Source organism: Choloepus didactylus, chromosome 1 (assembly GCF_015220235.1).
Source record: "Choloepus didactylus isolate mChoDid1 chromosome 1, mChoDid1.pri, whole genome shotgun sequence".
Classification (NCBI taxonomy): Eukaryota; Metazoa; Chordata; class Mammalia; order Pilosa; family Megalonychidae; genus Choloepus; species Choloepus didactylus.
This window is the reverse complement of record NC_051307.1, coordinates 56,063,430-56,074,497: the sequence shown is the minus strand read 5'-3', so window position 1 is coordinate 56,074,497 and position 11,068 is coordinate 56,063,430. Positions and strand designations below refer to the sequence as shown.

Here is an 11,068-nt window from a genome sequence, read left to right as displayed (position 1 = left end):
TGCAGTAGAAAGTTGATTGTTTAACCCCTCACCCCCAACAATGTTTGTAGTCATTGCATGTATTATATATCAACTCTATTTAACTAGCTTGCTAGGTGGCTAGCTATCTATTATCTTTCACACGGATCATTTACATTTTACTCAGTGGAAATATAGCAAATCCACTGTTGTGGCTTAGCCTTGCACAGGTGGTAAAATAGAAGATTAAGTTGCCCCTATACTAAACTGAGTGATTGATGGCCAAGGTTTTCATCTAGCAAAGTGCAGTTTTGTTACATAATTACCAGAATTATATGCAGCACTATATCTATTTCCTGACTATAAATTGAAGGGTTGTTCTGCCTGAGTTATGAAAGAAATTATAAACTAATTTGTGGAAACAACATCTGTTGTGAACAGGCAAAAGGCTCTAGTAAGAAAGGAATAATTTATTTCCTTCTGTTTTGTAGCTATTTATAAGACCAAGAGAAAATGAAAGTATTTTCATAGTCTATAGTCCTTTACAAAAATATTTATGTTGGCTGTTATATATTCTTTGTATATTCTGTGAAAATACAATCCTGCATTTTTATGTCTATATTCAGAGAAATGGAGGAAGAAAATAAAATATTCAATTTCCCATAAATTTATTTCCTTTTAAGGTGATATGCAATAAAGAATTAATTTTATTACCACACTTTGCATCCAGTGAAGTACACTTTTATCTTTCTTACACATCCCAGTTCTTAGAATACAAGGAAGATGTTACAAATATTTGATCATTCCTTCACAGGTCAGACAATAAATAAATTATTGCTGTGACAAACAATACGTTCATTTCCAGCTCAGTTTCTTTTGAATTCCATTCTTTTCTGAGTTACTCAAGCAAATTCTGTCAATGATTTAAGCTTCATATTAAATGATTAAGATGATTTAAAGGATTTGTGAGCTAAGTTTGGTGTAAAACATTCTCATGGGGCAGGGAGTGTGGCTAAGCCAAATTGAGGAATATATGCTTGAGTATTTTCTTACACACTCTTCAGGCATTGATACTAAAATGTTGTTAATTTAAATATTTATACAGGCCTCTTGGCTGCCTGATGGCGATACATAATCAGTAATAAATTTTCACTAATCTCTCTAAAATTTATCCTTATTAATTTAGTGATATATTTACAGTGGTACCTTCCTCTTTATCATCTGAAGATAGTAGCTTGAAAATATGATTAAAAATCATATTAGTGGGTTAATATTTTTGACATTGATAAAATCTCATATTATTCAGATTTTCTAGTTTTACTTGTACTCAGGTGTGTGTGAGTGTGTGTATTTAGTTCTATACAATTTTACAATGTGTAGATTTGTGTATTAAATGCCATAGTCATTAGGTTGAACAATTCCATCAGTATGAAGATTCCTTGTGTTGCTGTCTTATAACTACATCTTTTTGCTTCTCTCCCACCCCCAGAAACAGCTAATATCTTAATTTCTAAAGTAATGTAATTTCAAAATGTTATATAATTGGAGTCACACAGTTAACATTTTAGGAAAATTGTTTTTTACTCAGTATAATTATCTGGATATTCATCCAGGTTGTTTCATGTGTAAATAGTTTGACCCTTTTTATTGATGAATATTATTCCAGGATTCCATGGTATGTATGCATCTCAGTTTTCTTCATTGTTAGCCTATTAAAGGACATCTGGGCTGTTTCCAGTTTTTGCCTATCATGAAAAACACTGATATGAACATTTGTGTACAAGTTTTTTTGTGAATATTTTTTTTTTATTTCTCTAGTGTAAAGTTCAAGAGGGCTATTACTGGGTCATATGGTAATTACATGTTTAGTTATATAAGAAAGTGCTAAATTATTTTCCAGCATGACTGTATCATTTAACATTCCCATCAGCAACAGATGATCCATTTTCTCTGCCTTCTTGTTAGTATTTGGTGTTGGAACTATTTTTTTTTTTTTTAATTTTAGCAATTCTGATAGGTATGTAGTGATATCTTATTTCCTTCATGGTTAGTGATTTCATGTGCTTATTTGAGATTTAGGAGGTAGAAGAGAAGAAATGAGAAGAATAGAGAGAAAGTGGAGAATAAGAAGGAAGAAAAATAAAGAAAGAAAAGAAGAATAGATGTAGAATAAGTTAAGAAGCAGATATGCACAGGAGTGCACATTTGTAAATCAACATTTATAAAGCTATAATGACTTAAAAGTTTGTCAATAACACAAGTTGCATCAATAGACTAATGGAGCAAAATAGTTTAAAAAGACATATTTATTATATGACAGAAATTATATTATAATGCATTCAGGAAAGATTTAAATTAATGATGATGCTAAATTATTTATTAAATATTACTTATCCATTATTTATTAAATATTTATTTTATGGAAAGGATTAGATGTGTTTTATGAAAAATAAAATTTACAATGGAGAAACACACATTACCAACAAAAGTTAGTATCCAATGTATGTATAAATCTTATAAATGAATAAGAAAAAGATCAACAACATTAAAGATCACTGGGACAAGGATAGGAACAGTCACTTCTCAAAGAGGATTTCCAAATGGATGATGGATGCATGAAAATACACTCAACAAGGAAGTACAAACTAAACAGCAATGTGGTATAAGTCACATTCAAAATGCAATTTTGAATTTATTTTTGTGATTAGAATAATGTCTGTCTGTGATGTTTATAAGGACAGGAATCATGCCTTTTTATTGGCTCATAATTTTGTTCTTATACTCAAACTCTGTGCTTTTAATTATACCAGATGCTAAAAATTTTTTAAAGAATGAAATGGTTTATAGTGTTTGATAAATATTTGTCATTTGTTAAATATTTCAATGAAAGTTTACTCTAGTTGTTATTTGATGTCAATGACAAATTAATAACCACCAAAAACCCTTTGAAAAAATTATACCAAACATTAACGAGTCTTCAAGTAGCTTATGTTTACAATTTGCCTTTAGTCATCAATATTTAAAAATAATTTCCATAGAGCAAATACAGAAATATTTACTGTGGTTTTGCATTCTTCCACTAAGTTGTATTTGTTTGCACATCATAGGTGTCTTCACTATTAATCATCCCCAAGGGTATGACTCATACATTTTGATCTCATGGAGACAGTCTACTTAAAAATGCAAAGACACACACATACACATACACACATGCATGCACACACACACACATCCACATATATAGAGAGAAACAGATATGAAATGATCAGACCCAATCAATTTCTTTAATTATCTTCTGCTAATCATTAATTATATTTATAGAACAATTTAAAATAAGCAATGCTTGACTCATAAACATTACATAAAATTTCTGGGTTTCATTGAGGTGTTGGCTCCATGATCTGTAATTTATTTTCCAGTTTAATCAATTCATAATTCTGTAGAGGTAATTTTTGATAAGGAAAAAGGATGAAAAAATTTGTGTACAGTATTGCATGTTCTTTGTTCCAAAGTTCCTTTATTTCTTTTCTTTTAACTTACCAAAAATAAATTCTTTCTGACCTGAATTCTGATTTTATTTTCACTTTTTGTGTTTTCACTCTTAAGTTGAAGGCAAACTTTCATCTTTGTAAAATTAATTTAAAAATATTGAACATATAAAATTAAAGATGTATTACTCTTTATTTCTGTATAATTATATCCATTAATTGCTGAAATTGTTTATAAATTTTTATAATTTTTGTTTACTTAATATTTTTATGTTTCATAATATATATAAAATATTTGCACAATTGTTCATACAATTTATGAATAATATGTGGGTGGAGATCCCTTAGACTTTAGTGATAGGATTACAAAAACAAAAAGTTTGGAGTCCTGTAAAATATTTTACTGACACAAAATTTTTAGAAGTCTAGAAACTGATGATAGTATGTGGTAGGATTTTAAAAATACTGAAGAAGGCATTAAAACTTGGTGGAAAATTATTTTCCCTTATTTTATGATATTGGCATGATTGAATCTTCCTATACAAAAAAAAAGTTTGGATCCATGTTACATATCATAGTTAAAAAAATCCTGAATCTAGTTACATTAAAGATTGATATGAAAAATTAAAATGATCCAAATAGATGAAATTCTTGGAGAACATTTTTTAGAATCACATGAAAATGGAAAACTTTTCAAATAACATCAGAAACACCGATGCCATAAAGCAAACCATTGATTGATTCAAAGAAAATCTTTTATACTTTGAATGTGTCAGGCAGGGCAATCAAGTTTCAGTAACAGAAAAAAAAGTCAGTGTCTTAAAACAACAGAACTTAACCTTGCACACATCAATCTCCAAACAGATATTCCTGACAAGTGAATGGCTCTCCTTCAAGCAGTTATTAAAGGACCAGGCTCCATTCATCTTATGGGATTTCAAAGTCATTGAGATTTTTTCAATGAAGCCATCACATCAGGAATTAATGTGTGGAAATAACTGCATGCATGGTCAGCATCTAAATAAATCTTATACATTGAGAATAATATTAAAATGAAGGCCATATAAACTGGCCAAATTTTATGAAAAGGATATACAGTGAAGAAGAAATAAAATTACATAATAAACATAGGAAAATGTGCAAACTAATTGGTAGTAAAAGGTAAAAAATGTATGAATGTTTAATAAAAGTTGACAATATTGAGATACACCATTAATCTTACAAAATGCTGATAGACTGTGAATTGATAATCTGTATGCAATTAAGTCTGTGTTACCTATTAATTTTTTTTCACTGTTCATGGTTTATTTGTTGCTTTAAATGGTGTTCTAGTTTGCTAATGCTGCCAGAATGCAAAACACCAGAAATGGACTGGCTTTCATAAAGGGTGTTTATTTGATTACACAGTTGCAGTCTTAAGGCCATAAAATATCCAAGGTAATGATGCATCAACAATTGGGTACCTTCACTGGAGGATGGCCAATGGTGTCTGGAAAACCTCTGTTAGCTGGGAAGGCACGTGGCTGGAGTCTACTCCAGGTTCTGGTTTCAAAATGGCTTTCTCCCAGGACTTTCCTCTCTAGGCTGCAGCTCCTCTTCAAAATGTCACTCTCAGTTGCTCTTGGGGTGTTTGTCTTCTCTTAGCTTCTTTGGAGCACGAGTCTGCTTTCAGTGGCTGTCTTCAAACTGTCTCTCATCTGCCGGCCCTCTTTCAGCTCATGTGCATTCTTCAGAGTGTCCTTCTTGACTGTAGCAAGCTTGCTCCTTCTGTCCGAGCTTACATAGTGCTCTAGTAAACTAATCAAGGCCCTTGCTTAATGGGCAGGGCCACACCTCCATAGAAATTATCCAATGAAAGATCTCACCCACAGTTAAGTGATCACATCTCCACAGAAACATCCAATCAAAAGTCTCCAACCCAATCAACACCAGTATGTTTCCTGCCCACACAAGACTGCATCAGAGATATTGGACATAATACATCCAAACCCACACAAATGGCATGTCTCTTTTGGATAGTTGTTTGCATTATTTACAGGTAGATCTTTCTTTTCACATTACGTGGCAGTGTACACCATTTTGATACATTTGGTACACCAAATAAGATCCTTTAGAACAGTTATGCACAAAACATGCAATGTTGGATTTACACATTGGACTCCAGGATGTGATTGATTAGGGGGAAAGAAATTTGACTAGGCATGTTAGATGAAGGAACCAGAAGGTATATAACACAAAGTAACCATTCTTCTGGTTTGAAAGGCAACTGCAACATGTGCAACACTGGCACTGGTGCCTCAGAGGTGAACTATTTTATACTAACCAATTTGGTACCACCCAAGATAAGTATCATCTCCAGCAACAGGATATACTGTAAGGTTTTATGAACCATTCCTACTTCTAACTTTAAGAAACTGATGTTTTCCCTAGGACATCTTAATATCACTGGTTTTTATCAGATAAAAAGGACAACATGCACAACCTCCAAGTAAAAGCCTATTGCATCCTAGATGGTGAAGTGGTAAAACATGAGAAGACTTTAAAATTGCAGCTATTTTTGGATCCCCCAAAGCGTACCTACACTCTTCTTCAAATGGGCCTCTTCTTCAGGAGTCACTCACCTTGACAATGTCTGAGTGTGCCGGTTTGTATATTTATGTCCCCCAGAAAAAGCCATATTCTTTTATGCGTTCTTGTGGGGGCAGATGTATTAGTGTGGCTTGGGTTGGAACCTATTGATTCAGTGTCCATGGAGATGTGACACAACCAACTGTAGGTGATAACTCTGGATAATTTCCATGGAGGCATGTCCCCACCCATTCAGCATGGGCCTTGTTTAGTTTATTGGAGCACTACATAAGCTCAGACAGAAGGATCTCATAGCTAGCTAGAGCTGAGACAGGCATTTTGAAGATGGCTGTTGGAAGCTGATGCAGACATTTTGGAGAATGCCATTTTGAAATGCCACCTAGGAGCAAGCAGATGCCAGTCACATGCCTTCCCAGCTAACAGAGATTTTCTGGATGCCAATGACCTTTCTCCAGTGAAGCTACCCTTTGTTGATGATACTTTATGGCCTTAAGACTGTAACTGTAACCAAATAAACCCCCTTTTATAAAAGCCAATCCATTTCTGGTGTTTTGTATTCTGGCAGCATTAGAAAACTAGAATAGATTTTGGTACCAGAGAAGTGGGGTGCTGCTGAGTTTGCAAGTACCAAACATGTTGGAACAGCTTTTTAAATGGATAGGGGGAAAGATTCTGGAAGAATTGTGAGAAGCTTGATAGAAAAGGCCTAAACTGCTTTGAAGGGACTGTTTGTGGAAATATGGACTCTAAAGATACTTCTGATGAGGGCTTGAGCAGAAACAATGAATGTGTTGTTGCAAACTGGAAGAAAGGCAATCCTTGTTTTAAAGTGGCAGAGAATTTGGCAGAATTGAGTTCTGGTGCCAGACAGAAGGAAGAATTTGAAGGCAGTGAGCTGGGATACTTGACTGATGAGGTTGTGAAACTAAAAGTTGTGGATATAGCATGGCTTCTCCTTGCAGCATATAGTAAAATGCGAGTGGAGAGAGATAAGCTAAGAACTGAATTCTTGGGTTCAAAAAAACCAGAAACTGATGGTTTAGAAAATTCCTGGCTTCCAGGGGGTGGAATCTCAGAAGCTTCAGCCCCATGTGAGGATTTAACCAAACATGGAACCAGACCACCATTTCAGTACAAGCCAGAATTGGAGACGGAATTATCCAGAAAAGATTTGTGGAAAGTCCTATTGTCTGACGACTTTGACCCCCGTGTGCTTCATGCGAAGCCAACAGAATTTCTGTGACATCTTTATGGATGGAGCTTCTGTCGATCTGGACTGGAGGAGATGGACAAGGAACAAATTGAAGGAAAAATGTCTTTAAAGACAGAGCCATGGCGATTGAGGTCTGGAGTCAAGAGGTCTCCAGCTGAGAGAGCGGAGTGGCCCACATGCATGGAAAGGGTGAGTTTACCCCAGAGATTGAGGGCGGTCTTTCACCCCAATGCTCAGGAAGAATTTTGCCACTCCAGGCCCAAAAGTGGGTGAGCACATTCCTAGGGAATTTGGGAGAGCCTGGCTACCAACCCCACTGTTCTGAAGGAGTTGAGCATGTGCCCCAGATGTGGAAGAGAATTCGGGTGCTGCCCCAATGTTTGAGGAGGTTGGAGCCAAAAAGGTGGTCTCCCCAATGTGTGGATATGTTACAGCACTCACCCCAGCATTTGGAGAGAAAAGGGCTGCCATGAAAGCCTTTGGAAAGGGTTGGACTCCCACTCTCTCCAACTCCAAGGATGCAATATAGTTCTGTTAATAACTCTCAGACTTTGAAACCTAATGGAGTTTGCCCTGCAGGCTTTAGGAATTATTTGTTTTCCTTTCAGTTTCTCCTTATGATAATGGGAATGTTTATCCTATGAATGTCCCTCCTTTGTATATTGGAAGCAGATAGCTTTTCTGAGTTTCACAGGTCCACAGCCAGAGGGCAATTTTGCTTTTGGATAGACCATGCTTGTAACTGATTTTGATGGGCTCTTGAACTTACCTATCGTTACTGAAATGATTTAACTTTTTGTGATATAGTGATAGGATGAATGTATTTTGTATTTGGAAAGAATGTTTTTTTGATATCCAGGGGGTAGAATGTGCCCATTTGTATATTTGTGTCCCCCAGAAAAAAGCCATATTCTTTTATGCATTCTTGTGGGGGCAGACGTGTTAGTGTGGATTGGGTTGGAACCTATTGGTTCAGTGTCCATGGAGATGTGACACACCCAACTGTAGGTGATAACTCTGGATAATTTCCATGGAGGCATGGCCCTGCCCACTCAGTGTGGGCCTTGTTTAGTTTACTGAAGCACTACAAAACTCAGACAGAAGGAGCTCATAGCTAGCTGGAGCTGAGGCAGACATTTTGAAGACAGCTGTTGGAAGCTGATGCAGACATTTTGGAGAATGTCATTTTGAAATGCCACCTGGGAGCAAGCAAACACCAGCCACGTGCCTTCCCAGCTAACAGAGGTTTTCTGGATGCCAATGGTCTTTCTCCGGTGTAGAAACCCTTTGTTGATAGACACTTTATGGCCTTAAGACTGTAACTGTAACCAAATAAACCCCCTTTTATAAAAGCCAATCCATTTCTGGTGTTTTGTATTCCAGGAGCATTAGTAAACTAGAACACCGATATTCCATTCTGTTCCCAGATGCAAGGAGCACTAAGGAAGACATCATCTTTTATTCCATAAAGACCCTTAATCATGGTGGAAACTGGATGTACCCACCTAAGATTCTTCATTATAATTTCTGCCAAATCTGCCACAGACAGATCAATGGCCCAGGAGGTGTAACCTTTCAGTTTTATCACCTCATAAACACTGTCGATCACCTGCTTGTGAACCCCTTTCCACTATTCTTTATCAGCATCAGTGCCTAAATCAGGATGCAGATTTTTCAAGGAAACCCCAGCAACATTCACTCCACTCCATACAGGTACACTAGAGTCCCCATGCTCCCCAAGGACCCAGCCATGACAGCTTAATGGGTGAACTCCCAGCCTTTCCCCCATTAGGTAATGGAACCAGGCTGAATCCAGATTACAACCACTTCCAAAAACATGGTTTTTGGGAAAGCCACTTATTTTCCAAGCCACATAGGTCAAGATATCCAATGGATTGGAAACAACAAGAAACATGCAGTTCAGGCTGTTTATTACAACATTAGAAATGATGAATTTAAAGCTATTCACATTATGCTATGCCAAATTAAGAGGTCTGTCTCCCTATTGCTGAGGTGGCCCAGCTGTGATGATAACCAGCTTGAAGTTTGCAGTCCCACTACAGTCTTTGCCTAAGACAATTTTTGGTGTTCTAAGGTAAAGGCTGCCATGTTGGAGATCCATCATCTCTCCCTTCAATTTGTCTTCTATGACATTCAGCAAGGGCAAGTTCATCTGCCTTTTCCTTCATTAGATACTAACGTCACAGGCCATGTTGACAGCACCAACCCCAACAACTATAATCTTATTCTGAAGGGTCTGTTCTTTCTTAACAAAATTTCTGAATCAACTGATCCTTGAAAGCTGCCATTTTAGACTTGGAACAGAAAGTAACCAGGACTACACGTGGAGCGGGCGTCGTCTGCAGAGCAATGGTTAGATGCAAACTCTCTGGTGGCAGCTCTAGGACCCCTATTAAATTTGAAAACAAGCAAACACTTTTACCTAGAAATTTTCCTTCTCAGAATTTATCAAATAAATAAAGCACTGGTATTAAGGTGTCAATTTCTAAGTTATTTACTGAAGCCAATTTTATTTTAAGGAAAAAATAAAATTAAAAGATACATGTTTTTCAAAAAATGATTTAGTTCCATAATTATTGATCTGGAAAATAGTCATAAGATATTTTTGGTTAAAGATGCTAATTATAAAGCAGCATGTAAAATTGATCCAATTTTTATAGAAATAAATAAAACCCTTGATACATTTATTTATATAGTGTGAAATAGTATGAAAGGGACTCATCAATTTTAATATTCTTTATTGCGGTGGGAGTGCCTTCAAATCAATAGCAATGCATTATTTATAAGTAAAAATAATAAAGTTTTGCAAAAAGAAAAGTGCAGATAATTTGACTACTAATAAAAGATGCAAAAAGAATGTTTTAAACTCCTTAATTAATCTTTCTGATGTAGAAAACACACTAATTGTAAAATAGTTAAAACAGTGGGGTTTACTATTTTTAAATTCTTTCCAATGTTTAGGTAAGGTATGAATATCAAAAATTTACTTTAAAATAGGAAATATTTGCTTAAATATAAATAACCTGAATTTCTAACTCAATGCAATCACTCAATAATGTGATAATTGAAAAAATATATAATTAAATTGAGGCAGAGGATTTTCTGAAAGGTAAATATAAAGATTCACATGTGGAAAAATAGATCCAAATATGAATTTTATTTTGTATATACAATAATTAACAGGTTGAATGCATTTACTTGGATGCTTTGCTGCATAGTCAGCCAATATGTGCTGCAGATTGATTAGAGGCCAGACAAAAATATCAGAAGAATATATAAAACATATAAACAAGAAAATGCTAAATTCATTTAACATGTAGAAAAATATAATTCATCTCTCTGGATTCTTGAAGAAGCAGACACTAGGATGAGATTGGATTTGAAAAATAATCTATTGATGGAAACACCTGTGAGAATAATGGGAAGAGGAGTATGTAGGGAAAGCCTTCAGACTATGATACAGCTCTGCATCTGTAAAGAGAGGGAAGGCAGGGTAAAGTAGGAAGAGCCTCAGACTACAGTGCCATCCTGAGAAAGTGTTGGTCAGGTCAATCAGGAATTCCTGAACAAAAGTCACCTTTTGAGAAATTGCCTATCTGGCCAGAATGCACTGGCATTTGGACCCTCTCCATGCTTAGTCACTGACTGGCAACATCTTGGGAGAAGTATAGTTTTAGTACTTGTGTGTGTAGAACAACTGTTTTCTGCAGCAGGTTCTCTGAAGATGATTTTAGTGGTATACTCCATAGCATCAGAGTCTACTATTTTGCTGCAGTGGTCCACTAAGTAGTATCTCCAT

At 35.5% G+C, this 11,068-nt stretch overlaps 1 pseudogene; it reads right to left on the bottom strand.

Annotated features, from left to right (window-relative positions):
• Nucleotides 1–5,985: 5,985 nt before the first annotated feature.
• Nucleotides 5,986–9,557, bottom strand: LOC119531061 (annotated as a pseudogene).
• Nucleotides 9,558–11,068: the final 1,511 nt, after the last annotated feature.